The sequence below is a fragment of the Canis aureus genome, chromosome X (genome assembly GCF_053574225.1).
Source record: "Canis aureus isolate CA01 chromosome X, VMU_Caureus_v.1.0, whole genome shotgun sequence".
Taxonomy (NCBI): domain Eukaryota; kingdom Metazoa; phylum Chordata; class Mammalia; order Carnivora; family Canidae; genus Canis; species Canis aureus.
In genome coordinates, this window is record NC_135649.1 from 35,986,613 (window position 1) to 36,005,550 (window position 18,938).

General features: G+C 39.6%; 1 protein-coding gene across 9 annotated transcripts in view; it reads left to right on the plus strand.

Moving 5' to 3' along the window:
* The first annotated feature begins 818 nt into the window (after positions 1 to 818).
* Positions 819 to 18,938, plus strand: part of LRCH2 (leucine rich repeats and calponin homology domain containing 2) — a 214,618-nt gene continuing 196,498 nt past the window's right edge. For 4 of the 9 annotated variants that reach the window (XM_077889222.1, XM_077889224.1, XM_077889228.1 and 1 more), the window contains exon 1: positions 820 to 914. The gene's annotated coding sequence lies outside the window, so the exon portion shown is untranslated. Of the gene's footprint in view, positions 915 to 18,938 lie in introns of all 9 variants that reach the window. The other 5 variants (XR_013375004.1, XR_013375005.1, XM_077889223.1 and 2 more) reach the window with 2 other exon arrangements.

Consider the following 18,938-nt stretch of genomic DNA (forward strand, 5'->3'; position numbering starts at 1 on the left):
AAAAATTGGCTAGTTGTTATATATGGATTTCTCTGGTAATATGTTCCTAAAGCTATTAGAACGGTTTAAACTTGTTTTGAAGACCAGAAACCAAAAGTTGCCGAGGTACTGTGGCTGACCCATTTTATATATATTTAAAGATTTTATTTATTTATTCATGAGACACACACAGAGAGAGAGAGAGAGAGGCAGAGACACAGGCAGAGGGAGAAGCAGGCTCCATGCAGGGGGCCAGACGTGGGACTCGATCCGGGTCTCCAGGACCATGCCCTGGGCTGAAGGAGGTGCTAAACCACTGAGCCACCCGGGCTGCCCTGACCCATTATATTTTAATGTACGAGCATTTAATGATGAATTTCCAAACTACTCTGTGGAGTTACTATGGACACTAAGAGGCATTCCACTGCCAAATCAGATGGATAGGAAAATGGTTCTTTTAATACATTTCAGGTATTTGTAGATTTCCAGAACTGGTTCTGTCACAAACAAATGGGACTTTGCGGGATCCCTGGGTGGCGCAGCGGTCCCGGTGCATGGAGCCTGCTTCTCCCTCTGTCTGTGTCTTTGTCTCTCTCTCTCTCTGTGTGACTATCATAAATTTAAAAAAAAAAAAAAAAAAAAAAGAAAGGGACTTTGCCTTAATTTTTCAGAGATTTTCTGACGGCATTTCAGCTATACATTTTTGTTTCATTTTCTTCTGCCCTCTGCCTCAGTCTGTATTTTATCTTTGTGAAAGACCTTACAGTGAAGACACAAGATAATTTCCTAAATGTTATTTGGCGTTGACAATAAGGCCTGTTGTTCAGGGTTGGACTGGCAGATAAGAAAAGGAGAGATTTGCTTAGCATGTCTCCTCCACAGGGACACCTACCAAATCTTAGGGAGACTTATTTCTGCCTATAACCTTTCATTTGGTAAGTGTAATCTTGCATGCATTCTTGTTGTATTTTTGTGATTGTTGCTATACATGCCCTAAAATAATGAATTTAAAATCTCTTTATGTTCTTTTTTTTTTTTTTTTCTCTTTATGTTCTTGGGAGGATCTTCTTTGATAGGGATTCATTATGTAATCCAGTTGATAGACGTATGAAGCCTATTCTACTAGGGAAGGATTTGATATATTGAGGGAATATCATTATGCTATTATTTTTACCATAACATGTATTTTGCTTCCTAAAAATATCTTTTAATTAAATGTTTGGGGCAAAATAGGGTTGGCTCTCTCCTTCTTACCCAATATTTAGACCTTTTTATATATCATCAAATATTTCTCAAATATTTAAATAAATTTACATTTGTGTATTACAGTTTTGCTTCTTTAATAGTGTTCTAAAGCTGATCTATGATGTTGAGCTAACCAAGGTACTGTCAAAACTTCATGTGTTTTCCTCATCCTAGTCATCTAATTATTTTTACCTTTATACAAACTAAATTTTTTCTTAATTTTTATTATTAGGCCTACACAAATTTAAATCCATTTCTATAAACTGCTCTATGTCTCTTTTTAGAGATTAAGCCATTAAATATGCTTAATTCAGCAAAGTGTTATACAACATTATTCTTTGTCTTACTATATTAATTACCTTTATTTAGGCCACTTTTTCAGAATCTCACCTATATTGGCAAGACTTTTGTTTGTTTTCATCTCTACAGCAAATGCCCAACAGATACATTAGGAAAATAGGCAGACAGCTGGTAAACAGACCCAATCCCTGCCTCAGGGCTGATGAAGCAATTTGCCAAATCTATCTTTCCCTAGTTTGTTTCACATCATCACTATTTCCAAATTTTCTGCTTTTGTTCTCTAAGGATTTGAGCATGTCTAGTACATATAACTAGCTGAAATCAAATTTGTACTTCACCAGTTTTGATATTAGTTGACAGGGCTTTCTTTTACTAAATTCTGTAGCATGTGTTCTTGTTTTTGGTTGGTTCATCTTCCTTTAATTTTATTAATTTTATTTATTTTTTAGAGGGAGAGAGAAGGGGGAGGGGCAGAGGAAGAAGGAGAGAATCTTTTTTAAAAAAATATTTTATTTATTTATTCATGACAGACACACAGAGAGAGGCAGAGACATAGGCAGAGGGAGAAACAAATTCCTCGCAGGGGGTCCCATGTGGGACTTTTTCCCAGATCCCAGGATCACACCCTGAGCAGAAGGCTGACACTCAACCACTAAGCCACCCAGATGTCCCCCTAGTTATCCTTTTTAATACTAACAACAAAAATACAAGTAGCTGAAACCAGTGGGGCAGATATGTGCCAAAATCCACATTTTATCGATTTATTATTCAATCAACAAATATTAACTGAGTAATAATAATGTACCAGGCCCTAGAGATAGCATAGTAAACAAGACTCTTGTCCTCATGGAGCTTATGATCTAGTGGCCATAAGCCACTAAACTGAGTCTAGGAAACTCAAGATCAGTCTGTGTGGATCCACTGCCACATAGTTAGCTTCTACTTCACATTAATGAGGGTTGTGAGGTAGTAATCAGAAAGCAGGTAATATTTACAGGAAACATTGTGCCAGAAATCACAGCCAGTTGGACACTAGGTAAGCTAGTAGGGTTCCAGAACATTGTTAATGAAAGTCAGAGCAAGGGACTGTTCTGTGTACCAAGGAAATTATCAGAAAACCAAGTAGTGAAATGGGCCAATGAATACATTTTAATGTATACTCTGCCATTATTAGAGTTCAGTGGTTCATGATAGGAGATATAAAACATCACAAACACATGAATAAAAAAATCTGGACATTGTCAGTGTTCCTTGTAGGTTCTTCTTTCTCTTCTGGTAGCTTAGTAGTTTTCACAGAGATTTCTCTTAGATCCTCTTCTCACTTAATATACTTTCCTTGGATGATTCTGTCTATTTACATAGTTTCAAAAGCTGATAACTTTCAAATCTAATCTCTGGCTTAACTCCTTCTCCTGCTACAACATATCCAACTGCCTATTGTCTATCTTTATGTGGATACTTCATAGGCTTCTCAAATTCCCCATGTTCCAAGTTGACCTCATCATGTCCATCTTCTCTGCATAAAAGCTACAGCCCCTGTTTTCCCTGTCCCAGGCCATAAACCTGAGAATTGTCCTGGGTTCCCGCCCCTCTTGAACCCTTTCATCCAATCTATCATCAACTCCTATCAATTAATTTGAAATTATTTCTCAAATAATTTATTTCTCTTCATCTTCAATACCCTTTCACTGGTCTAAGCAATGCTGTCTTTCTTCTGAACTACTGAAGGAAGCCTTTTGTACCTGGTCTCTAGGTCTTCAGTCTTGACTCCTTTCCAATATTTTCCATGCACTAAAAAAAATGTTTTGTAGTAGACTGAAAATTTGACCATCTCATTTTCCTTCTTAAAACCCTTCAGTGGTTCCACATTGCCTTCGGATTAAATCCAAAGTCTTTATTATGATCTATGGCCCAGAAAGATGTGGACCCCATACACCATTTCATTCTCACTTTGGGTCTCCTGGCACTTCTGCTCTAAGCCATTCTGAACTGCCTTCATGTCCTTGAATGAACATGTTATCCTCTTGCCTCCTGCCCTTTGCACAAGCTCTCCTCTGTCTCCTTGCCTTGCTAACTCCTCCCAACTGTTGAGTTTTCAGCTTAGATATTATCTCCTCCAGAAAGCATTCCTGACTCTCAAATCCAGTTAGGTGCACCTTCTTTATGTTCCCTCAGCACCTTCTATTTCCTTCAACACAGCACTTACCATTCTATAATTGTACCTCTACCCTTTTCTCTCACTACACTATACATTCCATGAAGACAGGAACACTGCTGCCTATTGACCATTGTATCCCTACAACCTAACACAGTGTTCAGTACATAGTAGTTGCTCACAAGCAAATGTTAAAGGAAAGATCAAAGAAATCAGAATGACCAACTCTGGAGGCCATGGCATAATCTTACTAGTTTGAAGCTTTTTGCATAAACTTATCAAATGTATGAGCTAGAAGGGATTCAAGAAATCATTGTGTTTAACTTCCCACCCAATGTAAAAACCCTACTCCATCATGCTTTAAAGACAGCCCTTTATCCTCTCTACATGAACACTTCCAGAAGTGGAGAATACACTGATCTGCAAGAAGGTTGCCTTTACTGATGGCTATGTCTAATTTTTAAGATATTTTATTTATTTATTTTAGAGAGAGAGAACAAGCAAGGGGAGGGGAGAGGAGAGAGAGAATCCCAAGCAGACTGCCCACCAAGCACAGAGCTCAACTTGGAGCTGGATCCCACGACACCAAGATCATGACCTCAGCTGAAACCAGGAGTTGGATGCTTAACTGACGGAGCCACCCAATAGCCCCTATGTCTAATTGTTTTCTTAAAAATCTTCCACATTTTGAACACTTTCCTTTTATAGCTTTTATCCATAGTTTAAGGTCTGCCTTCTTGAGCAGCACAAAACTAATCTTTTCCTTCCTTGAGCAACTCAAAATTAATCTTTTCTTTTTTCCATTTAAGAACCTTTCCAAATAGCTGAAGGTCATTAGTATGTGCTTTCTAAACCATTAATTCTCAAAGTTTAATGTGTAACAGAATTGCCTAGGGAGCATATTAAAAATGTAGATCTTCTGGTCCTAGCTCCAGAGACTGATTCAATAGGTCTGGGATTGAACTCAGGAACCTAAAATTTTAATAAACATCCCAGATAACTTTGATATGGATAGTCCATAGACTACTTGTTAAGAAACCCTGCCTGGGGATATATTTTTTAAAGATTTTATTTATTTATCCATGAGAGACACACACAGAGAGAGGCAGAAACACAGGCAGAAGGAGAAATACACTCCATGTAGGGAGCCCGATGTGGGACTCGATCCCAGGACCCCAGGATCACGCCCGGGGCCGAAGGCAGGCGCTAAACCGCTGAGCCACCCAGGTGTCCAGGAGATATATTTTTAAAGTTTCCCAATAAATGATGTTTATATAAGACTTGATCTTCAAAGTCACTAGCTATTTGTGTCTATTCTCTTCCAGTGTAGTCCCTATGCTGGAACCAAATATTCAGGTATATTCTGACTAATAAAAAATAGGGTGAAGATATTATCTCCTTTAACCTGATTTATATACTTCTCTTGAAACTGTATCCAGTTGAGTCACCAATTTTAGTAGATGTGTCACATTATTGACTGTGATTTTGTTTTTAGCTAACACTTGTTAGGTCAGTAATGAATTACAGGGCATGAATGACCCAGAGGTCACAGATAAGAAAGAAAGAAGGCATAGAGATGCCTGGGTGGCTCAGCGGTTGAGCGTCTGTCTGCCTTTGACTCAGGGCATGATCCCGGGGTCCCTGGATCAAGTCCCACATTGGGCTCCCTGCATGGAGCCTGCTTCTCCCTCTGCCTGTGTCTGTCTCTCTCTATATCTCTTGTGAATAAATAAAATCTTTAAAAAAAAAAAAAGAAAGAAAGAAGGAATAGGATGACAGTAGATAAAGGCATCTCCTGAAGAGGGGTAGCAATATACAGTATTCCCGCTAAAGATGGCACACACACTTCTCAATAACTCCAGTTGCCGTCTCCCACAGCCCCTGCGATTTCCCATTGCCAGCCACTTGCAAGAACTGCTGCTCCTGTCACCTACTGATCCTCTCTCCGGAGTCAACAGATTAACAATCTGCTTTGCCTCTTATTAGAAAGCTGGTAGACCTGCTGCCCATCCTCTTAACCCACAGTAAGAATCAGCATTTTGTAATCAGCCCTGCCACATCAGAAGGAGTTGGAACCTTGGCACGCTTCTTTGGAAACATTTTTGATCTCTAACAGACTACTGAGGGTACCTTGGCATATTTGTAAAAGATGATCTAAAACTCTAAAAATAGCTATGAACATAATTCTCCCACATGCATACAATTTGAATAGGTCTGGCAAGATGCTTTTAAACTCATAAAAGTGTCATAGAATGTTATGAATTGGCTTTACATGCTTCAATACACCCGGTGTACAGATTAGCACTTTCTGTTATGACACCCAGGCTCTATGCCCTCTACTCCAAACAGCAGGAAAAATTTATGAGCCAGAAAACCTTTCTTGGATTTGGCCTTAGGGCAGTAAGCAGTGGAATTTAGTTGCTCACAAGGCTGGAGTCTGAAGCTCTCAGAAATCAGGGGGGAACAGTCACACTGAGTGAAATTAGTTGCTAGTGTCTTCAGAGGGAACAGTAAGTCTGAAGTTGCAAGTATCAAAACTTTGAAACATGGCTATTTTGTGTTGAATGCAAGGATAGAGAGGATCCCAACTGTGATGTGGAGAGAGCAAGTTTAGAATGTGAGCCTGAGGAAAAAAAGATCATTCTGTTGGAGATGTTAGGATTAAATGATTTCAATTCTCACCAGGCCTATATGTATATCTCAAAAGGGGTTGGGACCAGACTTTTAAAGTGGTACCCAGGAGCCAAATGTAAGGTGGTGATCATGAGGCTTCTGTGATAGTCCCCTTTATATTCTTTTATTCATGGAACAAATATTTTTGAGCATATACTATGTGCCAAAACACAAATATGAATTTGACATGGTCCCTGCCTTTTAGGAGTTCACATCTGAAGGAGAGGTCACAAGACAAAAAGGTGATAATATATTGTAACAACTAATATAATAGAGATCATAGGGTGTTCTGAGAACAAAGTGAACTGGAGGGAAGCCAGGTGATGAGAAGTTGAAGAAAGGTTTTGTGGAAAAGTGATACCTGAACTGAATCCTAAAAGATGAGTAAGAGTGGGGATCCCTGGGTGGCTCAGTGGCTTAGCGCCTGCCTTCAGCCCAGTGCGTGGTCCCGAAGTCCCGGGATGGAATCCCACATCGGGCTCCCTGCATGGAGCCTGCTTCTCCCTCTGCCTGTGTCTCTGCCTCTTTCTCTCTCTCTCTCTGTGTGTGTCTCTCATGAATAAATAAATAAAATCTTTAAAAAAAAGATGAGTAGGAGTTACCCAGAAGAGAGTTTGGGAAGTTCATTTTGGTCATGAAGAACAGCATGGTATGGGGAGGGAAATGTAAGTGATTTAGAATGACTAGAATAGAGCGTCCAAAGCATGTGAGGGATGAGAAACAAAACTGGAGAAAAAGGTAGGAGTCAAATCATGAAAGGTGTTGTATGCTATGCTAAGGCCGCTGTACTTTTTTATGTAAGCAACAGGAGAGCTGGTAAGTGGCCATTTTGTTAAGTCACTCTGGCAGCAGCATGGAGAATAGAAAGGATTAGAGAGAGGCAAGACCCAAAGAAGGGGAACTAGGCCGCTGTCCAGGAGATGACTAGGGTCTGAGTAAAGAGGACACACTGGGGATAGTAGGAAGGGAATGGGTTTGAGTTTGAGACTGTTGAGGCAGAGTTTTGCTGTTCTTGTTTCATTTTGTTTTGATACAAGACTTAGTTTGACCCTGAGGTCAAAGTGGTCGATGTTGGGGAATATAAATAATAGTGAAAGGAAATATAAGGGAAGGGAGAAGAAATGTGTGGGAAATATCAGAAAGGGAGACAGAACATAAAGACTCCTAACTCTGGGAAATGAACTAGGGGTGGTGGAAGGGGAGGAGGGTGGGGGGTGGGGGTGAATGAATGGGTGACGGGCACTGAGGGGGGCACTTGACGGGATGAGCACTGGGTGTTATTCTGTATGTTGGCAAATTGAACACCAATAAAAAATAAATTTATTATTTAAAAAAAACCAAAAAAACAAAGTGGTTGATGTGGTGGCAGTAGAGAGAGGGTAATGTGATGGTGTGCAGCAACATCATAAAAGCTTATATTAGATATTTGTATAAAAATCATTCTAAAAATGCTTTTTAAAAAATACTATTTTCTGCTCAGCTTGCAATAGTAACCATTTGCTGGAGATTGGTTGCTTAGCCTATTGTTGAAGGGTAAATAACTACTGTTCAGGCTGCTCTGGGCAATTGTACAATGGGAATGAAGCAAGCTACAGTCAGAGCAAAGGAGAAAGGCTCCGTCAGCTGTCTCCTTTCCTCTCTCCAAAAGCACAAATACCCTCTAAGCAATCCCACACACACAAAAAACTTTCTGTGCCAGAAATCTGCTTATTTTACAAAGGAAGAGTTCAGAAGACCATGTAGAACGCAATTGACAATGATACTCAGTTCAGAATATACAAGACCAGTAAGAAAAAATAACTAGAATAAATGTTAAATTATTAGGACTTAATACTGAATCATAGAAATTAAGTTTAAAATACTAAAGAAAAGGATGCCTGGGTGGCTTAGTGGTTGAGTGTCTGCCTTTGGCTTGGTATGATCCCGGAGTCCCACATTGGGCTTCTGGCATGGAGCCTGCTTCTCCCTCTGCCTGTGTCTCTGCCTCTCTCTCAGTGTCTATCATGAATAAATAAATAAAATCCTAAAAAAAAAATACTAAAAGTTTTATGGGTACCTGGCTGGCTCAGTCGGTTAGAGCATGTGACTCTTGATCTCAGGGTTGTGAGTTCAAGCCCCATGTTGTGTGTGGAGACTACTTTAAAAAAAATACTACAAGAAAGTTTTATTTTTTTAAAGATTTTATTTATTTATTTGACAGAGAGATAGAGTCGGAGAGCACTAGTGGAGGAAATGGCAGAGGGAGAGGGAGAAACAGGCTTCCTGTCAAGCAGGGAGCCCGATGCAGGGCTCAATCCCAGGACTCCAGGATCATGACTGGAGTCATGCCCCATAAAAGAAAGTTTTAAAAATTATAGTTCAATATATTCATTTAAAAATGAATCTTGGGACGCCTGGGTGGCTCAGCGGTTGGATGCCTGCCTTCGGCTCAGGTCGTGATCCCAGGATCCGGGATCGAGTCCCACATCAGGCTCCCTACAAGGAATAAATAAATCTTAAGAAAAAAAAAAAAAAAAGAATGAATCTTGGGATCCCTGGGTGACTCAGTGGTTTAGTGCCTGCCTTTAGCCCAGGGCATGATCCCGGAGTCCCGGGATGGAATCCCACATCGGGATCCCTGCATGGAGCCTGCTTCTGCCTCTGCCTGTGTCTCTGCCTCTCTCTCTCTCTGTGTCTCTCATGAATAAATAAATAAAATCTTTAAAAAAATGAATCTTGGGGTGCCTGGGTGGCTCAGTGGGTTAAGTGTCTGCGTTGTAATCTCAGGATCCTGGAATTGAGCCCCATGTCTGGCTCCCTGCTCCACGGAGAGCCTGCTTCTCCCTCTCCTCCCCGTTCATGTTATTTCTGTGCCTCTCAAATAAATAAATAAAATCTTTAAAAATTAAAAAATAAAAATGAATCTTGTGGGATGCCTACCTGGCTTAGTTGGTAGAGCATATGACTCTTGATCTCTGGAGTACAAAGTTTGAGCTCCATGTTGGATGTAGAACTTACTTAAAAAATAAAGAAATAAGAAAATAAAAATGAATCTTGTGTAAAAAACAGAATAACCAGTGTATCAGATTATGAAACGAGGTTATAATAAAACAATTATACCAACGATGTTAATGGAAGTGAACTCAGAATGCTTCATACTGAATAAATTAATCAGGAGGAATTAGGTGACATATTATGTTTGAATAAGAATAGAAAAGATCCCAGGCTTAGAGTATATAACTGTGACTATGTAATTCTTCTTAAATATGGATGCGAAAAGAGACTTAAATGTGAAATTAACACTAGGTATCAATCAAATATCAAGGAAACAAGGAATAGAACTTATGATGTTATGGAAATAAATGTCTAATTTGTCTCTAAATCTTGTTGTGTCCTCCTATAAAATCTCTTAAATTTATCTCCTAAACATTTCTAAACTACTAACTCAGTCTTCCATAATAGTGAATCTCCCCACTCCAGTATTTGCCTGCTTAAACTCATCAAGTATAATGATATCATATCCTCTCTGAGAAATCTAATGAATCCAATCAAAATATTTCTTTCTAACCTGAAGACCTTTTATTTTATTTTATTTTTAAAGATTTTATTTATTCATTAGAGACAGAGAGAGAGAGAGAGAGAGAGAGAGGCAGAGAGACACAGGCAGAGGAAGAAGCAGGCTCCATGCAGGGAGCCCTCTGTGGGACTTGATCCAGGGTCTCCAGGATCACACCCTGGGCCAAAGGCAGGCGCTAAACCGCTGAACCATCCAGGGATCCCCCCTGAAGACCTTTTATAATCTAGTTCCATCCTACTTCTGCAAGCTTATCTTTCCTTCCTTCCAATGTGCCCCCTATGCTCTGGTCAGGCCATGGTGCATACTGTCCCTAAAACATTACATGTTCATTTCTGTCTCTGTTCCTTCTTGAGGTGTAATATTCTATCTGCTCTGTCTGTCTCATTGTCCTTTGAGGCTCAGATCAAATTCCAACCCTGCCATGAAGATTTCCTTATCCTTCTTAGTTCTTTGATTTCCCATTACAATTATAAATGGAAACATACACCCTATAGATAATTTAACTATTATTTAATTGTTTATTATATGCAAGTCTTACTTCTCCAACTGCATTGTAAATTCATCAAGGGGGATGTAATTTTTTTTTTAAAAGATTTTATTTATTCATGAGAGACAGAGAGAGAGAGTGGCAGAGACATAGGCAGAGAGAAGCAGGCTCCCTGCGGGGAGCCCCCTGCGGGATTCCATCCCAGAACCCTGGAATGACGACCTGAGCCAAAGGCAGATGCTCAATCATTTAGCCATTCAAGTGTCCCAAGGGGGATATAATTCAGTATTACTTCAATTATCCCAATTGGGCCTAGGACATTTTTACTCTAACATTTGACCCATGTTGATAAAGTATATATTTGAACTCCAAGAGCCTATTGATGTCTTTCTTTCTCTCTCTCTCTTTTTAAAGATTTTATTTATTTATTCATGAGAGGCACAAAGAGAGAGAGGCAGAGACAGAGGCAGAGGGAGAAGCAAGCTCCATGCAGGGACTCGATCCTGAGACTGTGGGATCACATCCTGAGCTAAAGGTGGACGCTCAACTGCTGAGCCACCCAGGTGTGTGTGTGTGTCTCTCTCTCTCTTTTTTTTGGTTAAGCAGACTCCAGGCCCAACATGGGGCTTGAACTCATGAGCCAGCCAGGTGTCCTGAACATGTTGATTTCTCACTTATATGTACAAACATTTGATTCAGAATTACATTTCACTGACTTTTTCATTGAGAAAGCATATTAAGAGTGAATTCAATTTAAATCTTTGATCAACTTTCTATTACATGGTCTTAAAACATTTTAATATTTTTTATATTTTTATTTTACTGAAATTTTAATCCTAATCTTTTCCATGTTCATTTTATTTATTTATTTTTATTTTTTATTTATTTATTTTTTATTATTAATGATAGTCACAGAGAGAGAGAGAGAGAGGCAGAGACACAGGCAGAGGGAGAAGCAGGCTCCATGCACCGGGAGCCCGACGTGGGATTCGATCCCAGGTCTCCAGGATCGCGCCCTGGGCCAAAGGCAGGCGCCAAACTGCTGTGCCACCCAGGGATCCCTCCATGTTCATTTTATAATGAATATTTACCAGTTTTAACCTTGTTATGGAGGTATAATTGACATACAATGAACTACACATATTGAAAGAACAATTTGATAAGTTTGAGCATATGTTATACACCCACGCAACCATCACCATGATTAACATAGTGAATATACCAATCTCTCATTCTGTGGTTTGTCTTTTCATTTCCTTAACAAGAATCCTTGTCTTTCAAAGAGCAGAGATTTATAATTTTGATAAAGCCAAATTTAAACGATTTTTTTATGGGTTGTGTTGTTGATACCATATTTAAGAAATCTTTGCCTAAAATCAAGGCCACAAACATTTCCTCCTATGTTTTATTTAATGGTTTAGGTTTTACATTTAGGTCTATGATACACTGTTGGTTTGTGTTTGTATGTGATATGAGGTATGGATCTATTTTGTCCTTTTTAAATATGAAAATTTACTTATTTATTTATAAGATTCTATTTATTTATTTCATAGAGAGAGAGGAAGAGAGCACAAGCAGTGGGGAGCAGCAGAGGGAGAGGGAGAAGCAGGCTTCTCACAGAGCAGGGAGCCTGACATGGGGCTTGGTCCTAGGACCTTGAGATCATGACCTGAGCTAAAGGCAGACACTTAACCCACTGAGCTACCCAGGCACCCCTGCATATATTTAATTGTGCTAGCAGCATTTATTGAAACTTTTATTCTACTTATTGGCCTTTATTTTTCCTTTTAAAAAAATATTTATTTATTTATTTTTACAGAGAAAGAGACAGTTTGAGAGCACAGCAGGGAGGGGCAGAGGGAAAGGGAGAGAGAGAATCTTGAGCAGATTTCCCGCTGAGTGTGGAGCTCAACATGGGGCTCCATTTCATGACCCTGAGATCATGACCTGAACTGAAATCATGACTTGAGCCAAAATCAAGAGTCAGGCACCTAACTGACTGAGCCACCCAGGTGCCCCTTATTTGCCTTTATAAATTTGTCAAATGTCATTTGTCCATATGTATGGGTTTATTTCTGGACTTTCTATTCTGTGCTATTGATCTATTTCTCTATTTTTAAACTCGTATTGTTTTGGTTAGTGTAGCTTTGTCTTGAATTTCAGTATTCTTAGTCTTACAACTTTTTTTTTAAGATTTTATTTATTTGGTCATGAGAGACAGAGAGAGAGAGAGGCAGAGACATAGGCAGAGAGAGAAGCAGGCTGTCCTCAGGGAGCCCGATGTGGGACTTGATATCAGGACCCTGGGATCATGACCTGAGCCAAAGACAGATGCTGAACCACTGAGCCATCCAGATGCCCCTAGTCTTACAACTTTGTTCTTCTTTTTCTGAATTGTGTTCACTATTCTAGATACTTTGCATTTTCATATGAATTTGAGAATTAGCTTGCCATTTTCTTTCTTCTTCTTCTTCTTCTTTTTTTTTAGATTTTAAAAATTTATTTATTCATGAGAGACAGGGAAAGAGAGAGAGAGAGGCAGAGGGAGAAGCAGGCTCCATGCAGGGAGCCTGATGTGGGCCTTGATCTCGGGTCTCCAGATCAGGCCCTGGGCTGAAGGCAGCACTAAACCACTGAGCCACCCGGGCTGCCCTTTCTGGAAACTTTAGTACAGGGGCACCTGGGTGGCTTAGTGGTTAAGCATCTGCCTTTGGCTCAGGTCAGGATCCTGGGGTCCCGGGATTGAGTCCCATGTCAGGCTCCCTACAGGGAGCCTGCTTCTCCCTCTGCCTGTGTCTCTGCTTCTCTCTGTGTGTCTCTCATGAATAAATAAATAAAATCTTTAAAAAAAAAGAAAAAAGAAAAGAAACTTTATTTTTTTTTTTAATTTTTATTTATTTATGATAGTCACACAGAGAGAGAGAGAGAGGAAGAGACACAGGCAGAGGGAGAAGCAGGCTCCATGCACCGGGAGCCCGATGTGGGATTCGATCCTGGGTCTCCAGGATCGCGCCCTGGGCCAAAGGCAGGCGCCAAACCGCTGCGCCACCCAGGGATCCCAAAAAGAAACTTTAGTATAATGTTCAACGAGTTGGTGAGAGTGGGCATCCTTGTCTGGCTCCTGGTCTTAGAGAGAAAGCAGTCTTTCTTTTTCTTCTTTTTTTTTAATATTTAAAAAAATATTTTATTTATTTATTCATGAGAGACAGACAGAGAGAGAGAGAGAGAGGCAGAGACACAGGCAGAGGGAGAAGCAGGCTCCATGCAGGGATCCTGACGTGGGACTCGATCCCAGGTCTTCAGGATCACGCCCTGGGCCAAAGGCAGCGCTAAACCACTGAGCCACCCGGGCTGCCTGCAAGCAGTCTTTCATCATCAAGTTTATCAAGTCTACATCAAGTTGTATGTATTTCATAGATCTTCTTTATTCCAGTTGAGGAAGTTTCTGGAAATTCTCTCAGAGCAATAAAAATGAGCATTTGCAGGTCTCACTTCATTTGTGTCTCATACCTCCTGTATTACTATTTTGTTGACTGATATTCAGTGTCTTGAAAACCATAGTTTCATATACATTGTCCAAGTTTTTGGTTATTTCAGGTAGGACAATAAATTTGGTCCCCTTAGGCTATGTTGGCCTAAAGCAGAATAACTAACTCTCTCTCTCTCTCTTTTTCCCATATATAATAAAGATGTTTAAAAACTGATCATTCCCAGTACTAGTAAAATATTCTTACTTATGTTGTTATTGACAATGTAAATAGGTTAAAATCTTTTGGGAAACAATTTAGCAATATTTATTAAGAGACTTAAAATATTTCTACCTTATGATTGAGTAACTGAATTTCTTGAGATTTAGTGTAAGGAAACAATAAATAAGAAAAGTGTTTGGGGTGCCTGGGTGGCTCAGTCAGTTAAGTGAATGCTTTCGGCTCAGGTTGTGATCTCAGGGTCCTGAGATCAAGCCCCCTGTCAGGCTCCCTGCTCAGCAGGAAGTCTGCTTCTCCCTTGCCCTTGTCCCTCTCCCCTGCTATGCTCTCTCTCTTTCTCAAAAATAAATAAATAAAATCTTTTTTAAAAAGGGCTCTATTAATAATAATCTTAAAAGCAAGGTTATGCATAATAAAGGAATATTGCTAAGAACCTAAATATGCAACAACAGATGTACAGATCAAGTAGTATATGGTTATTTAATACAGAGAAATATATACTAATGCAGTATGTAGTTATAATATCCTTTTTAAAAAAGATTTTATTTATTCATTCATGAGAGACATACACTGAGAGAGAGAGAGGCAGAGACACAGGCAGAGGGAGAAGCAGGCTCCATGCAGGGAGCCTGATGTGGGACTCAATGCCTCCTCTCCAGGATCAGGCCCTGGGCTGAAGGGGGCGCTAAACCACTGAGCCACCCAGGCTGCCCAGTTACAATATCCTTCAAGAGGATCAGTCTCTGGCTGTATCAGTCAGAAGAGCATGCAAGTCTCAATTTCAAGGTCATGAGTTTTCAGTCCCACATTGGGTGTGGAGATTACTTAAAAAAATAAATAAGTAAACTTTAAAAATAATATCTATAAAGAGTATGTAATAATAAAGAAAAAAGCTTATATGAATTTATAAAATAAATTATAAATATTTATATATATCATAAAAATAAAATAAAATAAAACTTTATGCCACAGGAAAACCTGGAAGCAAATCTATAAAAATATTATCACCAAATACACTCCTTTGGTTGTCTTTGTGAACTCTGACTATGGGTAAATTTTCACAATAATAATAATAACACCCTTACGAAAGCCATTGTGATAATCTTGGGTTTATGGTATATCAAAAAAGAAACAAGTCAATATTATGTCCATATAAGAAAGTAGGTTGATTTGAAACATGATGGAAGCTGTTAATGAGTAAACTTAATGATTTTTTTTTTAATTTTAATTTTAATTTTTTTTTATGATAGTCACAGAGAGAGAGAGGCAGAGACACAGGCAGAGGGAGAAGCAGGCCCCATGCACCGGGAGCCCGATGTGGGATTCGATCCCGGGTCTCCAGGATCGCGCCCTGGGCCAAAGGCAGACGCCAAACCGCTGTGCCACCCAGGGATCCCCACTTAATGATTTTTTAAAAAGATTTTATTTGTTGCGATGCCTGCGTGCCTCAGTGCTTGAGTGCCTGCCTTCCACCCAGGGCATGATCCTGGAGTCCCGGGATCAAGTCCCACATTGGGCTCCCTGCTTCTTTCTCTGCCTGTCTCTGTCTCTCTCTGTGTGTCTCTCATGAATGAATAAATAATATCTTTAAAAAATATAAAGATTTTATTTGAGAGAGAAAGAGCATGAGAGAGAGCATGAACAAGGGATGGGGTGGGGAGGCAGAGGGAGAGGCAGACTCCATGCAGGGAGCCTGATGTGGAACTCGATCCTGGGACTCCAGGATCATGCCCCGAGCCAAAGGTTCAACCGCTGAGCCACCCAGGCATCCCAACCATGCTTCTGCTCAAATTTTTGCTTTTCCACTTTTCAACTGAGACCTTGGACAAGTTCTTAAATCTAAGTAGAGATATTTAAGGTGAAGATTTTATTAAGGAGTGTTTAAGATGAACAAAATGGAAGAAGTCGATGAAGTCATCAAGGATAACCTAGTTGTTTAGTAATTAATACCTTAGAATTACCTACTCCATTAATGAATGACTATGTTTAGCTATTTCAACAAAGAGACTTTTAGAGACGCTTGGTTGGCTCAGTGGTTGGGCGCCTGCCTTCGGCTCAAGTCGTGATCCTGGGGTCTGGGATCAAGTCCCAGATCAGGCTCCCTGCAAGGGGCCTCCTTCTCCCTCTGCCTATGTCTCTGCCTCTCTCTCTCAGTCTATGTCTCTCATGAATAAATAAATAAATCTTTTTAAAAAAAGAGTTTTAAAACCACAAAAGTGGGAAAGTAGTTCCTACATTTAACAGCATGTGTTAAAGCCAGGAAGTGTAAATATGAGGTCATCGCAACCAATATGTTTTCTCCTACTTTGTGGAATCATATCATAATAGTAGACAAAGTACTTAAGCGGGAATAAATTGCTTTGAAGGGTTAGCATTGCTAAACTGAAACCTATAATGTAAGTGAAAACTAAAATTTCTGACTGCCTCACCAAAACAGAACGCATCTCAAATACCCTGCAAAGTTGATCACACACTCTCTTGTTTTTTTTTTTTTTTTAAAGATTTTATTTATTTATTCATGAGAGACACAGAGAGAGAGAGAGAGAGAGAGAGGCAGAGACACAGGCAGAGGTAGCAGCAGGCTCCATGCAGGGAGCCCTATGTGGGGCTCGATCCCCGATCTCCAGGACTCCAGGATCACACCCTGGGCCAAAGGTGGCACCAAACCGCTGAGCCACCCAGGCTGCCCCAACCTTCTATTTTTTTTTTTTTAAATAGTCGCCATGCTCAACGTGGTGCTCAAACTCACAACCCGGAGATCAAGAGTCACATGCTCCACTGCCTGAGTCAGACAGGCACCCCACAACCTTCATTTTATACACAGATTTTGAGCCATGTGTTTCTATCTCATTCTATGTAAGTGAATAAAGAATCTAAACCTTTCTGGGATTTATATTTTCTTCTGAGGTTTTAGTCTGGCTTGATATCATAATTCTTTTAATGTGTTTTACTGAAATGCCATTAATGTCTGTTTTTCTCTATCAGAGGTATAGCCTGCTTATAGGTAGTATAATTGTTGCCTAAGTTTTCCTATTAGGAATTTGGATTTTGCTTAAAAAGGCCCTACTTCTTCATTCTCTCTCACATTCTGTAAGAAGAGGAAGATAATTTTACAAGACAAGATTTCCCAAAAGGCATTTGGCATGTTTCTGTGTTTAATATATAAAAAGGAGACTTTCCAATGTAATACTAAAGAAGACTAAAAAAAAATCTTCCTCAATCTCATGTTTTCTGATTGGACATTACAGTTTTCATAGTCTAATGTGATGTTTTATTTACTTTCTTTTGGCCAAGCTAAACTAGCAAAATTCTGCACTTTGTATCTTTTATGTGCTTCTCTAATAAGAGAGTTCTTCAGGATGTTTAACAGACTTGTGTCACTTACATGAAATAATATATATATTGTTTTTAAGTAAACTCTACCCCCCATGTGGGGCTCAAATTCACAACCTCAGGATCAAGATCAAGAGTCACATTTTCTACTCGCTGAGCCAGCCAGGTGCCCCATTTTAAGATATATTTTTAAGGAGGATTTGGAACAGATATTTAAATGGATTTCATGATATCAGGTTAACATACGAGAAACACAAAGGTCAAAATCTGGAATTGCATTAGAGACATTAAAGAGGAATTGGAATCAGGTTATGGAATCATAGGGATAACCCAAAAGTTAGGAGAGGTGGAAGTTTGAGGTGAGTTAACAAGGATGGAACTTCAACAGCAGCAGCAAAAAAATGTTTTGTTAGCACTGGTGGCACAATAGTACAAAAGAATTTAAGAATTGCCATGCTGATAATTCATGGTTCACTCAGATCAGTGTTCTCCTGACAAAGTGAACCTAGAAAAACAATAATAATAACCTTTATAATATGGTAGGTGTTTTATGTAATTATCTCATGTAATCCTCACTACAATCCTATGAAATGGCTAATAATGTTATGATTTCTAGTCTCTAGGTGAGGAATCGAAACTTTAAGAGGTAAAACTTGTCTATCTCACATCTTGTAAGTGTCATAGCAGGGATTCTAACCAAGATGGAATAAAATAGTGCTTACTGGCATCAACAATTAAGATTAAGTATGTAATCACTTCTTTTAAGTAATAGTGATCATTGATACATTTGTCCAAATCTCTCTCTCTTTTAAGGATTTTATTTATTTATTCATGAGAGATACAGAGAGGCTGAGACATAGGCAGAGAGAGAAGTGGGCTTCTCACCGGGAGCCTGATGTGGGACTTGATTCCAGGATCCAGGGGTCACGCCTTGAGCTGAAGGCAGAGACTCAACCACTGAGCCACTCAGGCGTCCCTGTCCAAATCTCTTTTGAGTCTCAAATTATTAACTTTGAGATTAGTGAATTTGTTAAGATTGGTTAAAGCAGTCCAAGGGGTTATCTGCAAGGGTAGAAGCAAAGAGAGACAGGCAAAGGAGGATTCAGGGATGTTGTAAATAGTGTGCCATAAATTATGCTAAAATAAGTTAATGTATCATCCTCTGTGGTTCCCATACCAGAACAGGGATTTTAGAAGGGACTGAAGATCAAGTTACTAGAGAGAGGAAGGCCAAGTGAGTTTTCTCTTTCCTCACTTCTCTTATTATTTAGGTGGACTTCTCAGGGGTTTATCTAATTCAGGAGTTGTGCTGAGATTGGAGGGAGCAGAACTACACATCTCATTCTAGCTGCAGCTGTGAAATAGTTCAGTATGGAGTTACATGAGTAGGTTTTGCAGGGGCGCCTGGCTAGTTTAGTCAGTAGAGCATGTGACTCGATCTTGGGGCTATAAGTTCAAGCCCAATGTTGGGTGTAGAGATTACTTAAAAATAAAATTTTTTAA